Below are 23,486 nucleotides of genomic sequence, written 5' to 3'. Positions count from 1 at the left end.
CCGGAACTGTATACTGGTCCATTGTAATTTAACTTTAGCATTTTCGGGATTGCACCAATTGGCAAACTTTGTGATCAATACCGGGGCTCCAATAATAGCTATACCTAGGAAATTCATTAGATTTCAAGATTTAAACATGTATCCCATATGACCTTAAAATAATTAAATAGAAATCAATATATTTGGAAGAAGAAATAGACACACTGCACTTTAGCGGTTGCCTTGCCCAGATTTCACATGATCATAATGTCCTTTGTCCTAAAGTAAGTCATATTGGGCATACACTCTGACACAATGAATTAAATTAAAATGGAATGAGGTGTTTGGCACTTGTGCATTGGCTTGATAAAATGGAACTCAAAGAGTCCCAGTTTATGTAGTTAATGTATTCCAACAGAAGTGAAAATGGACCTTCGAAGATTAAAAACTATTATACAAATCTAATCAATAAAGAGGCGATTTTTCCCATTGCTTCTCTGTTTCACAGCCAAATCTTGCCTGTCCTTAAACCGGTGAAGAAGAAAGGACAATAGCATGAAGGTTGCCCTATGTTGGATTGTCACAACCTTCATGCCGTGGCCCCACCCATTAGGGCTCCATACTCCCAATGTTCTTAAAACGACCGGCTTTAATCAACAGCCAGTGCAGACTTTGCTCTTCCAGATGTGTCTAACCGGTCATACTCAGCACCCATCTCAGCAGCCCCTTAGCTGCAGATTGTCTTCGCCTGGGAAGGACACCCTTGCTCAGCAGCTTTGCCACCACACGAGAGCTTCGCAGGCCGGCTCTCACTGCATCTGCCTTCCTCCGCAGCGCTGCTGATACCTCCTCTGAGGAGATGCTCCCCATACTTTCATTAAGGACATACAAATGCCACATCCTGCTGTTCCTTGTGGGTTCTGGTGCAACATATTCCTCACCCATAAATTTCAACTAGCCTCACTGTTGTTGCTACTTATAAATCACCTCCCCTAAATGAAATTTCCTTCAACAAAAGGCTCTACAATGTGCCTAAATTAAAATCAACAGGCTCTTCTGTTAGTATCCTCAGAAACTCCTTCACTAAAGAAACTTGGCAACCCCTTCTCATGCCTCCTGGTGTCTCTGGGCAATCAATGTGGCCTTAAGATGCTCGACAGTTTCCAAGGCAAGTAACTGCTCCCTTTGGCATTGGACTGTAAATCATTCAAGTGAAGATTGCTGTCCACAACCCGGACTGTTCTGGACACACCCAGCTGACTATTGTGTTTGGGGTCAGGGGAACAGCACCCCACACACTCAGCATGGCTCCAGAGGCCTTCCTAAGACAGGATAAAGCCACATCCAGGCCCTCTGTTATTTCTGCTTGCAGCAGGACTGGCTTCCCATATCCGCAGTCACTTGGCAGGTGCCCAAGTGCTGGAGGAGGCCACCTCTCGGCCACGTGGGAAGAACGCTGGGACTCACTGAGTGGACAGTGACTGGCATTTGCGGGCTGCAAGGATGACAAGTGATGGAGCTTGGGGCATGCTTCTGCTCTCCCTCTCTTGGCCATATGTTCCAACAAAGGATGGGGCTGGCGATCCCCCAAAATTAGGCAGATGTCAGGCAGTCACACCAGCATTGGGTGCCCTATCGAACCAATGGCTCCATTTTCACGTTTATTATAAACAGCTCAGATGCTGTATAAGAGCTGTCTTCAGGGTAAGGAAATCTGAAAGTCTCTTGCCTCCCAGATACTGAAAATATAAATCAAGTGGCTCATATCTCTGCACATAATAAGTTCACAATACAAGGCTTTGGCGGGGCACTAATGTCCTTCAGAATTGCATACTTTGCTGATAGTAACCAAGTCACACATTTCACTTTTCAAAACGCACAATGCTGGATCCAGAAAAAACCACCAGATAGAACTTCATGCCTCTTAGGCCCCAATCAATAGAATTTAATTATGGGCTGGTTTAACTTAGAGACATACTGATCTCCTCAAACAATTCCTTCAAATTCCAGTCCAGTAAATGGACACCCAATGGATCTCCATCTTCTGTAGAACTAACTCTCCCTAAATTCAAGGCTCTTAGCTGAGTCGCCCTCATCCCAGCTTTCAGGACTTTTCCATCACCTTTTGAGATATTTATAGGCGTATATTCATTGCATTATTGAGGCTATTTAAAATATTATTTCCATATCTTTACAAATGTTTGATGTTGCTCTTATCTCATAAGGGCTGGAGAACCTATTGAGGGTAAAAACTCTCCTCGGATGATTAGCCATAGAGGATCCCTGCTGCACACAAAGGAACCTGCCTCATATCCATCAACTCCTGACACCATGAGGAGAGAACCACCCACTCCCCAGCCAAATGGGTCAGTTGGCTGCTCATCTGATATGAGCCCATTTGAACGTTTTGTCCACTGAACATTTTGTCCACATTTTGTCCACAAAAACAAAATCAAAAAACAAATGAAAACAACATCAACACCTGCCAGCTGCAGCCGAGCACCCCTCTGTTGACTGTTGGTCTCGCCACTGTCCATGTGGCTGCTTGTATTGTGGACTTATTTCTTATAATCCAAAGGGCAGAACCCTCCAAATAGGCCACCACTTCAACCAAACACGGCAAGCGCTGATACCCAGTCAGTCCACTTGAGCGCACGCCCACTTGGAAAGGACACCCCATTACCCCATCCTAGAGCACATCGGCCTAGCCCAGGGCTCAAAGCTGGAGGTGGCTTTGGCTTTTCCCCTGCGACTGGAGACAGTTGTGCCCTAAACCTTAACACCAGTCATGGCCTGGGAAGTCTCTCAATGAAACAATAAGGCATTGGACACGCCTTGCTTTTGTCCCTTGGATACTAGGGATCCTATTGTGCTCCCTGAGCTTGCTGTCCATGTGGCCCAGGATCCCGGGTACACTCCTTGCTGTTTGCCACAACATGCTACACTACACTTCTGTTCATACAGAGAAATCTGATAGCGGTTACTACCATCACAAAGGAACCTGCCTCATATCCATCAACTCTTTGACACCATGAGGAGAGAACCACCCACTCCCCAGTAACTTTTCCCACTCCCAACCTGTGTCTCTGAACTACGACCACCACAAACACTCCCACCTCTTGATTACACACAGATACCACTAATCTTGAGAAATAATTTACTAACCCATCCGTCCATGCCCTCCAACAACATGACTAGAGGACCTGCCACCTTGACCCGAGAAAGACACCAAAATATTATTGTTAGAAAAATACATAAAGAAAATGGATAAAGAAATGTATAACTGCACCAAGACATTGTTTGCGAGCCCAGCTGTCTCAGACCAGGTTTCTTGGCTGTCAATCAAATGGGAAACCTATTTATGGGCTGGTTGGCAGCAACTGTTGATACTTTGACTTGTGTTCCTCCTCTCTACTCTCACAGTAAAATGTTTTCTATACCCTTTAGGGCAACTGATGTAGCCACACTCTGTAAACTCTTCAGCATCAACACTCTGAAGATTCCTTCACATGATATGAAACCATCAGAGGTTGGGTTGGGCTAATCCTGTGTCATTATTCTCCATGTTTATGATACTCTGACATCTTGGAGTCTTGCAGAACTGGGGAGGAAAGTCCTGTCCCAGGATTACTTAATTTCTAGAAGAATAGAAGAAACACTTGCTGGTGAGCACACCTTTCCTGTGCAAACCAGTGCATATGGGCCCATTCTCCCCACCTGTTTTTCTGACTCACACAACAAGCCAATATTTCCTCTGCCCTAAACCCCCTGAGGGGCAGGTACAGGACAAGGAGAGATGGCTCTAATAGGCCAGAGTCCATCGCGTTTTTCAGCATCCCATGCCATGCCGGTTGGAAGCTCGTCCACCCGCCTCCCTCATCCCTTCCCCTGGAAGCTGAAGAAGGCTGTGCTGCTGCTGCCTCCCCGCTCCCCCTCGGGGCTTTCTGAGCAAGACTTACAGTTCCAGGAGGATCCAGCCCCCGTGTGGAGGTGCTCTCCAGGTCCTGAGACTTCAGTGCAAGATGAAGGTGTGCTTTGCACGTGGGAGGCCCCAGTCATAAGCAGGGAAGGTCCAGGGGAGGCCTCAGTTTCTGATTCAGGAGCTGGAGAAGGAGGAGGCCTTATCTGCTCCCAGGAATGACCCTCCCTCTTCTGAGTGCCCCGCCGCCTGGGGCTGCAGGTCAGAGAAGTGCCAGCCACGAGAGGGAACTTGGAGGGTGTGGAAATGAATTCTGCTCTCAGGAGAAACCCCCACTGACGAAGACATGCTTGCCTTTTCCTTCTCTCCTCCTGGGCACCCTTGCCCTAGGGCCCGCCTCTCCCTTCATCCCCCTGAGGGAACTTTGAGCAGAGTGTGGGCCCAGAGGCCGCAGGTCAGGGACATGAGCTCAGCACTATGGGGATGCACAGCCTTGGGCAGTCAGTGGATGCTTCCTGGTGGGGCCTCGCCTCTGAATGTCCTGCCCTGGACAGTAGAGAACCCAAGCAGAGGATGGCCCTCCCAGCAGGATTTGACTGTGAGCATTCCGTGAGCACAGCTCATTTCTCAGAGCTGAGAGGGTGGTCCTGACTGGCTTGCTCCCTCCCAGTTCGCCTCTGTGTCCTCTCCACGCTGCCTGCCTCCCCGGGGCCTGGGCAGCCCCTCTCTCCTGCTGATTTCCCTCAGCCCAGCTCCTGCTCGGGGGGAGCCCTGCAGAGCCCTTACTGGGCACCTCTCTCAGAGGCAATGGGCCCCACAGGTAACTGAGCAGGTGCAGCCATCGCTCAGTACAGCTCCTGGGAACAGGTCAGGTGGGTTAGGCTGGGGCGCTGGTGAGGTCAGGCCACACCACCCAGGGGAGACAAGAGCTGAGACACCCCACTTCCCATGTCTCTCTTTTCACGTCTCTTAGGGCAGTCTTCCCCAAGCTGTGTAGCCCAGGAAGAACTCTCAGGGTTCATGTGGAGAAAGAGGCTGTGACTACCTCAGAGGCCTCTTCTCCAGTGAGAAGCAGGGGGGCACCCCGGAGCAGCAGGCATTCTAAGGCTGCCCGTGAGCCCTGCGACTGGCTCTGTTCCCAGCAGGGAGGTGGAGAGGATGCCACTAAGGAAGTCACCTCAGAGCCCTGAGAAGAGGGAGGTCTAGATGTTGATTTCTTGGGAAAGGGCTATGAGCTCAAAGATGGGCTTAGGAATATGGATCACAGAAAAAAATTTGATGTGCAAAAATGAAAAAAAATGACTTTTATTAAATCATAAAACTGTGATGAAACAGGTGACATTAGTGGAGCAGCCTGTACATATTTCCATCCAGGCATCTCTGAGTCTAGACACTTGTCCCAAATTATAGACCATTCTCACACAGAGTTGCAAATGTTCTATAATGTCTGTGTGTGAACTGGGGCATATCAGACAATGCTTGGCCAATGTAAGGACAAGACATCAGATCCTTCTAGCAGATGAAGGTCTCAGGAACTCCATCTTTGCAGAAAGCAGGGAGTGGGGGTTTGGTGCAGGGCACGTGTCTCTGACAAGTGATGCCGTCATGAGAATGCTCAGGCAAAATAACGATAGTAAAAGCAAGAAATGAATCCCGTGGATATGAAAGCTCTTTGGAAACTGGGATGCTAACAGCCTGCAGGAGCTCCCCTGTGCAGCTGTGTGAGCAGGAGGGAAGGGAGCAGGGCTTGTCCAGCCCCCCAGGCAGCTCTGGGAAAGGCTGGGGACACACATGTGGTGGCTGGCTCAGGCTATGGACTGGAAACTCCAGTTCTCCTCCTTGATTTTGGGAAAAGGGAAAGAATTTGGGGATAGAGGGACCACGGGACATGGGATCGTTTGCTGTAATTTCCTACGTGCTGGAGGCAGATGTTCGCATTCTCATTTCTTGGACATCCATTGGGCCTTTCACAGCTGTGCTGGGCACAGCCGGCGGAGTCCAGGGTTCCTCACAGGATTTCTCCCTGGTGTGACTCTTCTCAGCACAGTGCAGCCACGAAGGCATCCCTCATGATGGTTATCATATTTTAGAAATTTCCTGCACAGCACACAGTGCCAGTAGGATGACAGTTCTGTTCACAGTTTCAATGAAATCCGGGAGATGAGGAAAAGGAACTGTGATGTCATATATATTCATACAGAATCTTAAACATCTCCATTGTGCTTGCATCTCAGGTGCCTCACACCACTCCATAGCCCAGATATAAAGCAGAGGTTCCAGGGCTCAGATGCTGTTCATTAAGGAAAGGAAACCCTGGGTGATGATTCCCTCCCCATGTGCCCCCCTTGGCTGCATATGCCCTGAGGCTGGGCCCTGGGGGCCCCTACCATCCAGGTCCCAGGCACCCCTGCAGTGAGGTTTGTGTCTGGGCTCACACTGGGGTCTCCTCTCTGTGTCTCTTGCACAGTCATACAGGGCTGTGTCCTCAATAGTCACAAAACTCAGCTGCAGGGAGAACTGGATGTATCCTGAATGCATCTCTAGAGATGGAGACTCAACTTTGATGGTAGGGATAAACTGTATGCTCCCTCCATAACAGAGATGAGCAGTCCATTGCATTCCAACATTTCCCTGCAGGTAGGGGGATCTACTCCCATGAGTAACCCCTGGTAACGGAGCAGCGGGAAGCAGTACGGGACAGGGAGATCGCCTGTGAGGGCTTTGCCCCTCCTACGGCTGCACCTGGGACAGGACACCTGGGAACAGAGAGGATTGCAGTGAGCTGTGTGCTCAGATGCATCATCCCCATATCTTCACATCTGACTCTTTGAGGCTTTCCCTTCTGGAAGCTGCCACAGATCCAATGTGCAACATGAGGAAGTTAATAATGGTGCATTGCATCCAGGACTTTGCTAACTGAGATTATAGCTGTTCTTGCCACATGGGGGAGGTGGGTGACTATGTAAGTTGAGGGCTGCATTTTTAATTTATTTCACTATAGTCATCATCTTACTGTATATATGTATTGCATATCATGTTGTATGTCTTAGATATACATAATAAAATTTATTTTTTGAAAAAGAAAATGTAATTGTCAATCTCTACAATGAAATAACAGAATGTCACAAAAATAATATGTCATCTTAAAAAGTATTCTTGTTTTCAGCCATTGCTTACAAATCCCAAAATAATAAAAATAACCATTCCCCATATATTTGGACTCATCTCAGGCAAAACATTAGAAAACAGCCAGATTCATCCATGGAATCTTATCCTTCCTACCACAGATGTGTGTCTCTTGAAGATGTGACACAGCTCTAGTCATGGGGACAGGAGAGTTGGTCGATTGAGGCATTTCTGATCCTTCCGAAGAGCATTTCAGAGGGAATGCCCTCTCTCTTCATCCAGCCCATCACTATGTCGGAATGTGACTTTTAAAACTGCTGTCATCATGCCCATAAATAAAGCCTCATAAATAAAGGCAATAAAAGTTGCCTTTCCTTCACTTTGCACTGAAATAGCCACATATAATAATGGAAATAATCTTGAAGTAAAAATTAAATTAAACCAAACAGATTGAAACATTAACCTGAACTTCATGTGAGTTCAAATTTAGTGTGTAGTGAGTAGTGAGACAGGCAGGAGGTGTGGCTGAGTATCAAGCTGTGCTCACCCCTGTCTCATCTTAGTGAGGAAACTGCCTGCATATTGCTTAGATGTGTTACAGACTCCCATTGGTAATGTGAGCCTCAGAATATGTGCTGATGGATCACACCTCAAAACTGAAACTGCGTGTTATGGAGAAGGAGGTACCATCACCATCAGCTGAAGTAAACCCACCCTTAATAGCAGAATTTATGCCAGTGACTAGAACGTGTAAGCTAGCCAAATCTCGAAAATAGACAAAAAGACTGATATCTAGAAGGTAAGTGTTGAAATAGTGCATGATTTGGGGATGTTTTCAGGGAAAAAGAAGATTTGATGAAATATACACCAATACTGGACAAGAAGGAAGGAAATCCACTGTCATTTACAACAACATGGATAGATCCAGAGGACATAGTGCTAAGTGAAATGAGCCAGACACAAGATAAAAATACAGCAAGTTCTCACTTACATGTAAAATCTTTAAAAATATCAAATCCATAGGAACAGAGAGTGAAATGATGGCTACCAGGGGTGTGGAGAAGTAGGAAATGGGGAGAAATAGGTGAAAGTTAACAAATTTGCAGTTATGCAGAAGCTTCACAAGTTAGAGTTTGCAGTTATGCAGAAGCTACACAAGAAAGAGCTTGCAGTTATAAAATCAAGAGCTCTTGTGCGCAGCAGGTGGGCTGTAGTTATATTTTATTGTATACTGTACATTTGCTAAAAGAGTAGAATTTAGTTTCTCCTGTTACAAAACAGTAACCATAAAAGGTAATTGATTGATTAATTTGCTGCTAGGCTGTGGCAACCTTTTTACTATGCATGTGTATATTTAAACACCATGTTGTACACTCTTAATGTACACAGCAGAAAACATTGAAAACAAGTAGAATATAATCATCACCAAAAAAGATGGACAATGTTAAGGAACCTTTAAATGCCCATCTCCTTTCTCTGTGCTGGCTGATGTGAACATTGACACCCACACAAATTAGGTAATAAGGAAGCGAAAGGGCATACTCCAGCGGATTATTATTCAAAACTAGTCGCCGTAACCTAGGTTATAATCCTATTTAAACATTCAAGTGATCAAGCTCTGGAGGCATTCAGAAAGCCATTATAGAATATGAATGTTTAACTCCTGATTTTAAATTTAAAATAATAGAAAAATCTGGTTGTGTGACTAACTCCGATAATTTCTCTTTTTTTTCTTTTTTTTTATTATACTTTAAGTTCTAGGGTACACGTGCACAACATGCAGGTTTGTTACATAAGTATTCATGCGTCACGTTGGTGTGCTGCACCAATTAACTCGTCATTTACATTAGGTATATCTCCTAATGCTATCCCTCCCCCTTCCCCCCACCCCACAACAGGCCCCAGTGTGTGATGTTCCCCTTCTTGTGTCCAAGTGGTCTCATTGTTCAATTCCTACCCATGAGTGAGAACATACAGTGTTTGGTTTTTTGTCCTTGTGATAGTTTGCTGAGAATGATGGTTTCCAGCTTCATCCATGTCCCTACAAAGGACGTGAACTCATCATTTTTTACAGCTGCATAGTATTCCATGCTGTATATGTGCCACATTTTCTTAGTCCAGTCTATCATTGCTGGACATTTGGGTTGGTTCCAAGTCTTTGCTATTGTGAATAGTGCCGCAGTAAACATACGTGTGCATGTGTCTTTATAGCAGCATGTTTTATAAGCCTTTGGGTATATACCCAGTAATGGGATGGCTGGGTCAAATGGTATTTCTAGTTCTAGATCCCTAAGGAATCGCCACACTGACTTCCACAATGGTTGAACTAGTTTACAGTCCCACCAACAGTGTAAAAGTGTTCCTGTTTCTCCACATCCTCTCCAGCACCTGTTGTTTCCTGACTTTTTAACGATCGCCATTCTAACTGGTGTGAGATAGTATCTCACTGTGGTTTTGATTTGCATTTCTCTGGTGGCCAGTGATGATGAGCATTTTTTCATGTGTCTTTTGGCTGCATAAATGTCTTCTTTTGAGAAGTGTCTATTCATATCCTTTGCCCACTTTTTGATGGGGTTGTTTGTTTTTTTCTTCTAAATTTGTTTGTTAACTCTGATAATTTCTGAAGCTCTCAAGATACATGCTTGGTGGCACCAGATGAGCCCAAGTGGAAGTTAGCTCAATTTCTTCATGAAACTATGATTTCTCCATGAATCTTGAGGTGTATGGTAATTGGTTATTCTCTCCAATCAACATCTGATGGTAAAATTTCAAGTCACAGCTGTGGTCGTTGTTGGATCGTTTGTGACCAGTCAAGAACATCGTGCTGGTAAAAGAGTGATGGTAACCCTGGGGAGAAACCAAAGCTCAAAAATACTTTGAACACAGTTAAAACGATTTAACCCAAGAATCATCCACTTGGGGTTTGGATATGTGTTATTTATGGTGCGCCTATATTCAGAATGGCTTGAAGCATTTCCTTGCCAAAAGGCTCCAGTTTTTTGTTTGTTTGTTTCTGAGATGGAGTTGCCCAGGCTGGAGTGCAATGGCAAGATCTCCGCTCACTGCAACCTCTGCCTCCCTGGTTCAAGCAGTTCTCCTGCCTTAGCCCTCCAAGTAGCTGTGATTACAGACATGCGCCACCATGCCCAGCTAATTTTGTATTTTTAGTAGAGACAGGGTTTCTCCGTGTTGGTCAGGCTGGTCTCGAACTCCCGACCTCAGGTGATCCACCCGCCCCGGCCTCCCAAAGTACTGGGATTACAGGCTTGAGCCACCGTGCCAGGCCAGGCTACAGCTCTTAGAGTTACTACAAAGATGTTTGATTTTGTGTTTCAAACAGGAACATCTCAGAGATGTATCCCACTTTATCATGCCTTTCTGGTGGTGGGATAGGTTCCTTTTATTGTGCTGCTGAATTTGATTTGCTGGGTTTTGTTGATTTTTGTACCTATACAAATTAGGGATATGAACTGTAGTTCTCTTTTCTTAAATGGTCTTTGCCTGGCTTTGGTATCAGACTGAGAGTGTTCACATAAAAATATTTTGAAAGTGTTCCTTTAACTTTCTAGGAGAGTTTAGAGTTATTAGCTTTAGTTCTTCTTTAAACATTTGGTAGAATTCACTGGAGAAACCACTTGAACTTGATTTTGAAATCTTCTTGATTAGGAAATTTTTGATTACTGTTTCAATCTTCTTGTTCATTTTTGGTCTCTTCAGGTTTTCTATTTCTTTATGATTCAGTCTTGGTAGAATGTATGTTTTGAGGAATTTACCCACTTCTTCTAGATTATCCAATGTGTTGGTGTTTATTCAATAATGATTTATAGTCGTCTCCATGTATTAGTCTGTTTTTGCCCTACTATAAATATCTGAGTCAGGGTAATTTATGAAAAAAAAAAGAAGTTCTGCCGGCTGTACAGAAGGCACGGCAAGATCTGCATCTGGGGAGGCCTCAGGAAACTCACAGTCGTGGTGGAAGGTAAAGGGGAAGCAGGCACATCTTCCATGGCTGAAGCAGGAGCAAGAGAGAGAACCGGAGGTGCTACATGCTTTATTTATTTATGTTTTTATTTTTTCTATTATTTAATTATTTATTTATTTTTTATTTTTTCTATTATTTATTTATTTTTTAGACACAGTCTCGCTCTGTGGCCCAGGCTGGAGTGCAGTGGCGCGATCTCAGCTCACTGCCAGCTCTGCCTACTGGGTTCACGCCATTCTCCTGCCTCAGCCTCCCGAGTAGCTGGGACTACAGGTGCTGCCCGCCACGCCCGGCTAATTTTTTGTATTTTTTAGTAGAGACAGGGTTTCACCGTGTTAGCCAGGATCCACCTGCCACACCCTCCCAAAGTGTTGGGATTACAGGCGTGAGCCCCCGCACCCGGCCGTGCTACATGCGTTTAAACAACCAGATCTCAGGAGAACTCACTATCAGACGACAGCACCAAGGGGCATGGTGTTAAACCATGAGAAACCAACCTGCTCCCATGATCCAATCACCTCCCGCCGGACCCCAACCTCCAACACTGAGGATTACAACTGAACATGATATTTGGTTGGGGACACAGATCCAGATCATATCACAACATGATCACTTTTATTTCTGTAGCATCAGTTGTAATGTCTCCTTGATCAATTCTGATGCTATTTATTTGAGTATTCTTTTTTCATAGTCTAGCTAAAGTTTTGTCAATTTTGTCTTTTTTTCAAAAGCCCTTTGTTGATTTTTCCTATTATTTTTCTGTTTTGTATTTCATTAATTTCTACTCTAATCTTTATTATTTCATTCTAACTTAGGACTTACTTATTCTTTCTCTAAATCTGGAGGTGTAAGATTAATAAGATTAATTTAGTTTCTTTCTCTTTTTTTTTATTTTTCTATTATTTTTTTCAAACCCTTTTTTTTTTATACTTTAAGTTCTAGGGTACATGTGCACAACGTGCAGGTTTGTTACAAATGTATACATGCACCATGTTGGTGTGCTGCACCCATTAACTCCTCATTTACATTAGGTATATCTCCTAATGCTATCCCTCCCCCCTCCCCCCACCCCATGACAGGCCCTGGTGTGTGATGTTCCCCACCCTATGTCCAAGTGTTCTCATTGTTCAATTCGCACCCATGAGTGAGAACATGCGGTTTTTGGTTTTTTATCCTTGTGATAGTTTGCTGAGAACGATGGTTTCCAGCTTCATCCATGTCCCTACAAAGGACATGAACTCATCCTTTTCTATGGCTGCATAGTATTCCATGGTGTATATGTGCCACATTTTCTTAAGCCAGTCTATCATTGCTGGACATTTGGGTTGGTTCCAAGTCTTTGCTATTGTGAATACACTGCAATAAACATTGAGTGCAGTGGTGCAATCTCGGCTCACCACAACCTCCACCTCCTGAGTAGTTTGGATTACAGGCATAGGTCACCACACCCAGGTAATTTTTGTATTTTTGTATTTTTAGTAGAGACGGGGTTTCACCATGTTGGCCAGGCTGGTCTTGAGCTCCTGACCTCAAATGATCCACCAACCTCAGCCTCCCAAAGTGCTGGGGTTACAGGCGAGAGCCACTGTGTCCGGCCCCTTTCTTCTCTTTTAATGTAGGTGTGCATCATTATGAATTTCCCTCTTAGTACTGCTTTTGCAGTATCCCATGTTTCAATGTAGTGCGTTTTCACTGTCATTTATTTCAAAATATTTTCTACCTTATCTTTTTAGTTTGCTTAGCTTATACTTCTTTGTAAATTTTCAGTTTTTTCCCTATTATTGATTTCTAGTTTCAATCCATTGTCAGAAATGATACTTGATGCGATTCAGTCTTCTTAATTTTGTTGAGTCTTCTTTGTGACCTAACATGTGACGTAATCATTCCTCAGCCTTTTGGCTAAGGTCATGTGTAGTACCTAGCACGTGATCTATCCTGAAGAATGTTCCCTGTGCATTTGGGGAGAATGCATGCTCTGCTGGACTTGAATTGAATGTTCTGTATCTATCTGTTAGGTCAATTTGGTCTCTAGTGCTATTCAGGTCTGCTGTTTCCCTACTGATTTTCTGTCTGTATGTTCTATCTATTGATGAACGTGGGGTGTTGAAATCTCCTAATTGTATTGTATTGCTTTCTGTGTCTCCTCTCTGATCTGTAAATGATAGTTTTATATGTCTAGGTACTTCGATGTTGGATGCATGTGTGTGTGTGTATAACTGTATCTTTCTGATAAGTGAAACTTTGTATCACATATAATAATTATATAAGACAAAGATCTTTGTCTTTTGTGAGAGCTTTTTACTTAAAATCTATTTTTTTCTGATATATATGTAGATACTCCCACCTCACTCTCTTTTGGTTAACATTTGCGTGAAATGTCCTTTCATTCCTTCTTTTCAGTGTCAGTGTATGTGTGTCCTTTAGTCTGACAGTCTTGAGTGATCATCCAGGAGCAAGATGGTGGAATAGGACTCTCCAGTGATGGATCCCTGCAGGAACATTAATCTGAGCAACTATCCACGTCCAAAAATACCTTCACAAGAGCTAAGGAAGCCAAGTGAGAGATCTCTGTACCTGGTTACAGCCTAAAAGTAAGAAAAGACACACTGAAGAGAATAAGAACAACAGTTTAGCATGACCTGTGTCACTCCTGTCCCAACACCAGGTAGCATAGTGTGGGGAGCGATGCCTTCTTGTTGGGGGAAAAGAGAAGGAAGGAGCAACCACTGCCATTTTGTTGCCCATTTTCTGGCAGTTTTGAGACTCCTCTCTCCCTCCCTCCCTCCCTCCCTCCCTCCCTTCCTTCCTTCCTTCCTTCCTTCCTTCCTTCCTTCCTTCCTTCCTTCCTTTTTCTTTCTTTCTTTCTTTCCTTCCTTCTTTCTTTCTTTCTTTCTTTCTTTCTTTCTTTCTTTCTTTCTTTCTTTCTTTCTTTCTTTCTTTCTTTCTTTCCTTTCTTTCTCTCTTTCTTTTTCTTGTCTTTCTCTGTGGTTCAGTGATTTTCTCTGGTAGAATTTGTTGCTTCTGATTTTTAGTGCATCAGTTATAGGTTTTTGTGCTGTGGTCATCATGAGTCTTAAAAGAAACACCTTATAGATATGAGAAGTTATTTAAAGGAGACGACGACTCAAATGACAGAGCAGAAACAAGCAAAGGCAAAAAAGACACAGAAAAATTCTACATTTTGACTCCATCTCCTGGGTTTCTCCATGTACCTAATTTTACCAGTGGGTTTTATATTTATAAAAGTTTTGTTTTATTCTTTAGCATTTTTTTCTTTGAGATTTAAGAACTCCCTTTAGCATTTCTTGTAAGATGGGCCCAAGGGTGGTGAATCCTCTCATCTTTTGTCTGTTTAGGAAAGTCTTTATCTCTCCTTTGAATTGGAGGGATAATTTGCTGAAGAAAATATTCTTGGATGGCAGGTTTTTTTTCTTTTGAGCCCTTAATGTCAATCCATTCCCTCCTGGCCTGTGTAAATTCCACTGAGAAGCCTGTTGCCAGAGGAATTGGAATGCCTTCATATGTTATTTGTTTCTTTCCTCTTGCTGGTTTTAGGATCCATTTTTGTCCTTGTCTTTGAAAGTGTGATTAGTATATGTCTCGTAGTAGTCTTATTTTTGTTGATTCTGTTTGTTGTTGTCATGCCTTCCTGTACCTGGATATTTATATCTTTCTCAAGTTTTGGAAATTTATCTGTTATTATTTCTTTAAGTAAGCTTTCTACACCTTACTCTTGCTCAGCTCCCTGTTAAACAGCAAGAATTATTTTGAGTTCTTCCTTGTCTGATGGAGAATGGTACTGATTTTTTCCAGCTGGATTACACACTTGTGCCACCCACTCCAGCCTGCTGGACACAGCTCAAGCTATTGTTAGTGAAGGTGAAACCAGAGTCTTTGCAGAAGGCTCAGAGAATGCCCAGGGCAGCCTCACATGTCCTCGGCCTCCCTCAGCTGAAGTTCACAAGGGAGGCCTGGAAGCACAGAAAAAACACACTGAGAGCAGCCCTGTGTGGGGCAGTCACAGATGAGTCTGCTGCAGGAGGGATGCTCCCTCAGTAGTGATGAGCAGGCACAGGCTCCATGGTGGGGATGCTGAGGAGGGACCCAAACGTGGGCTGGCTCCTCACCAGGGCCTACAGGACAGCGGATGAGCTGCTTCTCATGAGCGGGAGCGGAGCTGCATTTCTGTGACATTCTCTCTGCGGACATGTGTGCACTGCTCAGCAGGGCTCCTCCCTTCCCTGCCTTTGGATGTTAGGAAGGGCAGCTGGCACAGGTACCCTGGTACTGGATGCTCAGGGCATCTCTGCCCATCAGCCTTTCTTTTCCTTTCATGTGGACACTGTCTTGGAATCTGTCTGGATGAACTCTTACTACCAATGAAATCCAGTAAAGTCACAGAAAGGAAACTTGCACAAAGAAAGTGGCTATTCGGCTCTAGTCGGCTATAGCACACTGTGGAGGGCTGTAGACCACTGTCCTCACCCAGAAGGCAAAGTGCCTGAGTAAAAGGAAAAGAATTGCAGGTCTGTATATAGCCAAGACTGGAGCATGTAATTCCAGGAATCATGAGCTCAGGCTGTCTCCTTTTCCATAACATCCCAGGGTCAGGTCACCGCAAGATGCCTCTCTGTACACCCCCCGTGCAGTGTGGGAAGAACGTGACAAGGTTCACTGCGTCTGGGAGAAGAATATGGGGACTCCTGGTGACAATGCTGTGACCTACCCTTGATGCTGCTACTGTGGTCTCTCCTTCTGTGGGGACAAGTGGTCCTAGGGATAGAGTCCCCATGTGCCCTGGGACAGCTCACTTGGAAGGACCACCACAGATGAAAGAATCACTGCTCAATCTTATTTGAGTGTATAGTGAAAATAACACTCAGACACTACCAGGAGGGCTCAGGACCCAGCAGGGGGGCTCAAAACCAGGGGGGCTCAGACACCACCAAAGGGGCTCAGGACCCACCAGGAGGGCTCAGACACTAATAGGGGGGCTCAGGACATCACCAGTGGGGTTCAGACACCACCAGGGTGGCTCAGACCACCAGGGGGAGCTGAGGGCAGGCAGAGGGGCTCAGACACCAGTAGAGCGGCTCAGACACCACCAGGGAAGCTCAGACACAACCAGGGAAGCTGAGGGCACCAGAGGGGATCAGACACCAGAAGTGGGGCTCAGACACAACCAGGGGGTGCTCAGACACCGGAGGACGATCAGCACCAGCAGGGGGCGCTCAGGACCTGGCTCAGGAGCAGACGCAAGGCGAAGCTGACATTTCCTTTTTCTCCTTGGTAATTCCTTGGCCTGCCCTGCAAAAGTCTTGCTCAGCAGATATTATTGTTTCTTCCCTGTAACTTTTTAGTTCCTCTCATCTGAAAAGGACTAACTTAGAACAGAAATCCCATTTAACTTTTCATACTTCATTTTTAGTCTCCTTCTAGCAATATTTCACTAAAATGTTAATAAGAAACAATGAAGCCACAGTCCAAATGTTAGCACCATGCAAAGATTTGTATGTTTTCTCCACTTTGTCAGTTATGACTTAGGAAACTCTTCCCTCAGTCCACTGTCTGGTATACACTATGGCGTTGTGTTTCACTTTCCTTTCATTGGTTTTGCAAGGAGATGAAGCATCATTTAATGGGATGTGTCCTCTTTTTCTGGTTGGCTCCCCGTGTCTCCGCCTCAGACGGTTTTGCCACCATGATTAATCCGTTAATGCCTTCAATCGCCCTCACTATCCATGTAATGAAGCAATGAGTCCCTTTACTTCATCTACTTGTGTCTCCATGAGTCAGTTCACTTCTCTCCATTCTCACAAAGGACAGCCACCCTCAGGACACTGCTTCAGAGCCTCCTGCAGCCTTGGGTGGTAAACCTATTAAAAAGCTTCGGCTATTTAGAAAGAATGTATATTGGAAACTTAATCCCAAATTCCACAGTGTCCAGAGGTGGGAACTTTAAGAAATGATTAGGTCATGAGGGCTCTGCCCTCATGAAGCAATTAATGCCATTACTGGCAGAGTGGGTTACTCATAGAGGGAGTAGATGTTACTACAGGCCTGGGTTCCTCATTAAAAGATGAATTTAGCCCCATTTCTCTCCTTTGCACATGCTTTCCTGCCTCCCACATAAGTGTCACAGCAAGAAGGCCCTTGCAAGATGCTAGCACCTTGATATTGGACTTCCCAGCCTCTAGAACTGTGAGAACATAAATTTCTTTCACTTATACTTACGCAGTCTGTGGTATTGCCTCGTTGCACCACAAAGTGGACTAAGACAAAAAAATCAGTATCAAGAGGTGGGGCTTTTGTGATAACAAATACTCCAAAATGTAGAAGTGGTTGTAGTAATGCATAAAGACTGGAATAATTTGGAGGACCACACTATAAAAAGTCTAGATTGCCCTGAATAGAACACTAGAGGTGATTCTTTTGAGGACTCAGAAGAAGAGAGCTGTGAGGAAATTCTGAAACTTCTTAGAGATTATTCAAATGATGACCATTAGAATGTTGGTAGAACTGTGGACAATAAAGGCCGTTCTGATGAGGTCTCAGGAGAAAAAGAAGAATAGCTCATCGGAAAATGGAGCAAAGGCCATCCTTGCCATAAAGTGGCAAAGAATGTGGCTGAATTGTGCTCATCCCTAGGTCTTTCTGTAAAATGGAAGTTCAGAGCCATGAACGAGGATATATGGTGGAAGAAATTTGAAGCAAATCTAAGGCCTCATTTCTAGGGGGCACTTTAGGACTCTGCTCCCTGTGTCCAGGCACAGCACTCCTTGGCTGCCCATGCTGTGGCTCAGGAGGACCTAGGTGTGGCTCCAGCCACCACTTTAATGGTACAAGTCATCAACTTCCATGGCACCCATGTGTTGCTAATTCTGCAGGTGTGCAGAATACAAGAACCACGAGGGCATGGCTTTCTCCACCTAGATTTCAAAGAATGCTGTGGACAGCCTAAGGTCTCGGGCAGTGAGTTGGTGGACAGCCTAAGGTCTCGGGCAGAGATGGAGTCACCACACTGGGCCCTTAGCACAATGCCAAGCAGAACTGTGGGTTTGGAGGCACCACAAAGAGTATCCAGTCAGCCTAGGAGAGCTAGAGGCATGAGAGTCCCACCTGTGAGAGCGGCTGAGTGGACTGAACCCAGAAAATGCATAGAGGCAAGACTGCCGGAGGCCTTGGGAGCCCATCCCCCTCCCCAGTGTGCACAACATGCAGTCAAGTAGGATGATTTTCCAGCTTTAAGGCTTAATGTTGTTTTCCATGTTGGGTTTTGGACTAGGCACCCCTTCTCCTTGCCTATCTCTGAGCTTTGGAATGGAAATTCCTATCCCATACCTGCCCCATTGTTCACTGTATTTGAAAGCAGATAACTTATTTTGATTTTATAGGCTCAGAGACAGAAACAATTTGTATCAGGCTAAATTGTGCCTTCAGTGTCACTCATATCTGATTTAGATGAGACTTTGGACTTCATACTTTTGCATTGATGCTGGATGAGTTAAGACTTTGGAGACAGTTGGGATGGAATGTATGTAGTTTACATTGTAATTAGGACATACATCTTGGTATTAGGAATGGAATGCTATGGTTCAAATGTGTCACCCAAAGTTTATGATTTGGAAAAAATCTTTAATGCAACAGTGTTGAGAGGTGGGACTTTATTATGTGATTAGGTCATGAAGGCTCTGTCCTCATGAATGGATTACTGTCACTATCATGGGAGTGGGCTAGTTATTACAGGAGTGAGTTTCTAATAAAAGATGGCCTCCTTTTTCTCACGGACAAGTGGTCTCTTGCTCATCCTCCTCTGCTGTGAGATGACACAGTGAGAAGGCCCTTTTCAGATGCCAGCCCCTTGATATTGGACTTCTCTGACTCAAGTACCATTAAGTATAAATTCCTTTTCTTTAAAAATTGCCCAGTCTCCATGTGGTGGGCACCTGTAGTCCCAGCTGCTCAGGAGGCTGAGACAGGAGAATGGCGTGAACCCGGGAGGCAGAGCTGGCAGTGAGTGGAGATCACGCCACTGCACTCCAGCCTGGGAAACAGAGCGAGACACCACCTCAAAAAAAAAAAAAAAAAGCCCAGTCTCTGGTATTCTGTTATAGCAACACAAAGGTAGTCTGAGACTAAGCCATTGTAACATGTGTGAGGTGATAGCTCATCGTGGTTTTAATTTACATTTCCCTGATGATTAGTGATGTTGAACGTTTGAATGTCTTTATGTTGAGTGAAATAAGCCTGGTATAAAAATTACTCCATGACCTCACTTACACATGCAATCTAAAAATGTTGAACTCAGAGAAGTAGAGAGTAGAATGTCGCCTACCAGGGGCTGGCGTCAGGAGGATGTGAAAGCTGAGGCGCTGGTGAAAGGGTACAGAGTTTTTGTTAGACAGAAGGAATTCGTTTGAAGATCTATTGCACAGCATGGTGACCTCAGTGATACTAATGTACTATATATACTTGAAAACTGATAAGAGAGTAGATTTTACACATTTACACCATAAAAAAAGCAGTATGTGAGGTGATGGACATGTTTATTTACTTGATTTAATAATTTCACAATGCACGCATATATCAAAACATCACATTGTACCCCCATAATATATGAAATACAATATATTTTTCTAGTAAGTGTGAGGCCTCTGTTTCTTCAACAACAGTTTCTGGAGATTGTTTTTTTCCCTGGTGTGGACAATGTTTCCTCTCTGCTGTTTTATACACTTTTCCTTTCCCATGGGTTGATTTAAGACAGTGCCAATCTATTTATTCTATATCTGGTAATTTCACTGAGAAACTTAACGAATAGCCACTTGAAACCATCTGGTGCCACCGAGAAACCATCTGAAGGACACAGATTTTCTGAGTGTAGGCCACAACCATATTTTAACACTTTTTAAATTCAAAATCGGGGTTTAAATTTTGATATTTTACAATGGCTTCTTTGATTCCCTCTCAAGATCCAACCGTTGAGTGTGTGAAAAGGGCTGGGACCCAGGTTACGGCTGTGCTTGGCATGAAGGTGTCCTGCAGAAATTCCTTTGGCTTTCTACATGGAGCTCAGCCTCCGTATCAGCCAGCTCGTTAGGACGTCAGAGTGCTTCTCAAAGATCCTCAGTGTGTTGTTTCATTTTGAGAGGTTTCCAGCCCTTGTGAGACACCCCTTGGTTTTACAATCATCACAAAGTTGTTTACGATTCCAAAAACATACCTGCCATCTGTCCATATGTTTGTTCTGTAGCTTTTGATTTGCTAAAATGCTGTAGTAACTGCAATAAGTTCTACCATCTGGATTAATTTTCACCTCAGATGGATGAGTGTATTTTAAGATAAAGATGAAATAGTAATAGTATATCCTCCTTGGTAATATCCAGTTCTATACTTTGAGCTATGGTCTGTCAATAAATAATGTTATGTCAGGGTCCTCAGTGGAGTGCCTAAACATCTAAGGAAGGTACAGAAGTTTCCCTAACTAAGATACAAACCATGGTGAACACAAGCTTGCTATGCAGCCATGTCTCCGGTCTGTCTCACTATGCACCTGACACTCATTTTAATCTCATCAGGAAGTCAGTTAACTTCCAAATCAGTTTATTGTAATGCTTCTAGGTAATTATATGTGGCAATTTCAGGCAGAAATGAATAAAAATCTTCACCAGAGAATCTAATACAGAAGAATGCAAGAGGCCCTGGGCTTGTTTTCATAAAAGCATCATACACCAGGCAGTTGATTCTTTCGGCTGTCGGCACTGGCACACCCAGCATGCCAGCTTCATCCCCTAAGTAAGCTTCATCATGCATGGATAGGCTGGCAGCATTCCCGAGGCCATATGCCGATGCATATGCAGCACTGTGCCACATGTCCACAGAAATACAAAATCCCTGATGGGAAGAATGAGGCTGGATCAACGGGACTGGCAGTTTCTCATTGAGGAAACGTGAGGTCAGCTTCCATGGTGGGCAATTCAGGAAATTATCCAGCAGTTTTGTAATTGATGGCTATGGAAAAATGAACCGTTGAGATGACTAACGACTGACATTCCGTTATTCCAAGTAAGAAAGGGACATCACAGTTCACCGTAACTAAATTTTCATAACCTAAATGGATTACTTTAAATTTCTTCCTACATCTTCTCTTAATAATTATTAATAACGAATGTGTTTTACCTATATTCCCAATATTTAAAACTAGACTTTCAAGAGAGTCTAGAGAATTTGAGAACTAAGAACAGTGAAACTCCTGTATGTTCAGCAGCTCCCAAAGCAACACAACATTCCCCAGGAACACTGTTCTGTGCTTCAGCATAATTCATGCTTGTGTCTTTCCTAATGGCTCTAATAGTAACCCTCCATTCCCATCAAACATTTGGCCTCCCCTTTCTCCACGTTCCCTCCATTCATACATTATACTCTCAGCTCTTTCTTGGTATCGAAAAAGCCAGCAGACGGACTCTCCTGATCTCCTGAACATCAAACCCAGCACTATCATGTGATCGGCTCCTCTTGGCACGGTGACCTTCAAAGTCATCTCCTTTAAATAATCACCATTTTTTTCCTTCTGTAACAAAGTGTTTCTTTGCATTGTGTCTACCCATGAGCATTTTAATGTAATTTATGGTCCAGCCACAGTTATTAATACACACAAATGCCACAACCTCTTTCTAGCCCAACAGACCTGATTAATTCTTCTTTGGGGACGAGCACACCCTAGAAACACATCCCCATTCATATAAACATGGGCACACCAATGACGTGTTCTTCTGTGAGTGAGAGTTTACACCATTCTCCGTCCAACTCCACGAGCCCCTGAAGACCAAGACACACTCTTTCACACCTGTGCAAGCTCCGGCCTAGGGACGGCCTGCTGAGGAATGGGCTCAGCTGGGTCTGGGTGCTGGGTTCATCTCTTCCCCTCTCCTGTCCCAAAGCAGATCCATCACCCTGCTCAGGTCTGAACAGGAGTGTCCAGGTTTGTCTGGCCATCCGACTTTTTCAATGTATAGAAGCTCTCCTGTTACCTACTGTATTCATTTTATATGGATTTTATAACAAAATACCACAGATCGGATGGCTTACAATACAAAACCAATTTCCTCACAGTTATGGAGGATGAAAGCCTAAGATCAAGCTGCCAGCTGGGTGGGTTTCCTCTGAGGTCTCGCTCCCTGGCGTACAGACGGCAACTTTTCGATGTTCTGTGGTCACGGTGGCCGTCCCTCGGGGCGTGTGCCCCCTCCCTCCTGCTTCCCCTTCTTATAACAACAGTCAGATTGCATTAGGGCCCCACTCCAGGAACCTCACTTTAACTTATTCACCTCTTTAAAAGACATTAGTCCAAGTATGATTTCATTCTGAAGGACCAAGGGTTGGGACTTCAGCACAAGAATTTAGGAGGGACACAGTCTCCCCTAGCAGCCTCCTTCAGGGATGTCAAATATTTTCCTTCCGCTCCCTGTGAAAACCCTAAAGGGGCAGGGAAAGGGCGTCCAACCTGCACACTCGTAGAGGGGAAACCAGCTTCATTAGTAATCGTTCATCTGTGGTAAAAAGGCAGGATTTGAAGCGATGGAAGATGGAAGTACGGGGTGTTGGAAGACAAAGTGCCACACAACACAGCCTTCGAAACACACCATGGTCACGTTAAGTTTAAATGGAATGACCACATTTGCCAGGAAAGGGAAATATTTAAACTTTTGAGGAAACAGTCATTTGTGTTTGTGATTATGATCTGGCCTTGGATTTTCCCTCCCTTCATAAGCAATGACAGACTTGGCAGAAATATGCGAAACATTAGTTCTCAGACATGAGAAACCCAGAGAGGGCCCCCTGTGTCCTTCCCTGAGAGCTGATCAGCTCGTGCATCTGAAGAAATGACAAAAGACCAGGAGAGAACCACACAGAAACATCGGAGGGACAGCACCTGGGGCTCTCATGGGGTCAGGAATAGCGTCTGTTCCCAATAGACGGACTAAGTAAAAAGTATCATAATTCACAAGGGTTTTACATAGCACAGAAGAAAAAGTTACCCTATATCAACTGTTGACCTTGTGAATCCAGGAACTCTGGATCAAGGTGGTCGGGCACATCTTGATTTACACATTTCAGGGAGACATGAGACATCAATCAATATAAGTAAGAAGGACATTGGTTCCATCCAGAAAGGCTGAGACAACTCAAAGCAAGTCCTCCCCACTTAGGGCTTCCAGGTCACAGGTAGGTGAGAGAGACGGTTGCATTCTTTTGAGTTTCTGATAAGTGTTTGCAAAGCAGGCCATGAGAATATGCATCTGTCTCTGTGAGCAGAGGGCCAACTTTAAATAGACTGGGAGGCGGATTTGCCCTGAGTGGTTCCCAGCTTGACGGGGCCCAAGATATTTTCCTCTCACAATCTGGTAACTTCAAACAAAACTTCAAAGCCACAAAGAAACATCACAACAACAAAAAGAATAAGACATGGGTACTTATTAAGAG

The 23,486-nt window shown here is 44.4% G+C and overlaps 1 gene segment (V, D, J or C); it reads left to right on the top strand.

Annotated features, from left to right (window-relative positions):
- Positions 1 to 23,486, top strand: part of LOC100938028 (immunoglobulin heavy constant mu-like) — a 478,283-nt gene that overhangs the window by 337,407 nt on the left and 117,390 nt on the right.

The sequence above is a fragment of the Pongo abelii genome, chromosome 15 (assembly GCF_028885655.2).
Source record: "Pongo abelii isolate AG06213 chromosome 15, NHGRI_mPonAbe1-v2.0_pri, whole genome shotgun sequence".
Classification (NCBI taxonomy): Eukaryota; Metazoa; Chordata; class Mammalia; order Primates; family Hominidae; genus Pongo; species Pongo abelii.
Note: the sequence above shows the minus strand (reverse complement) of the source record. Positions and strands in the feature narration are given on the sequence as shown.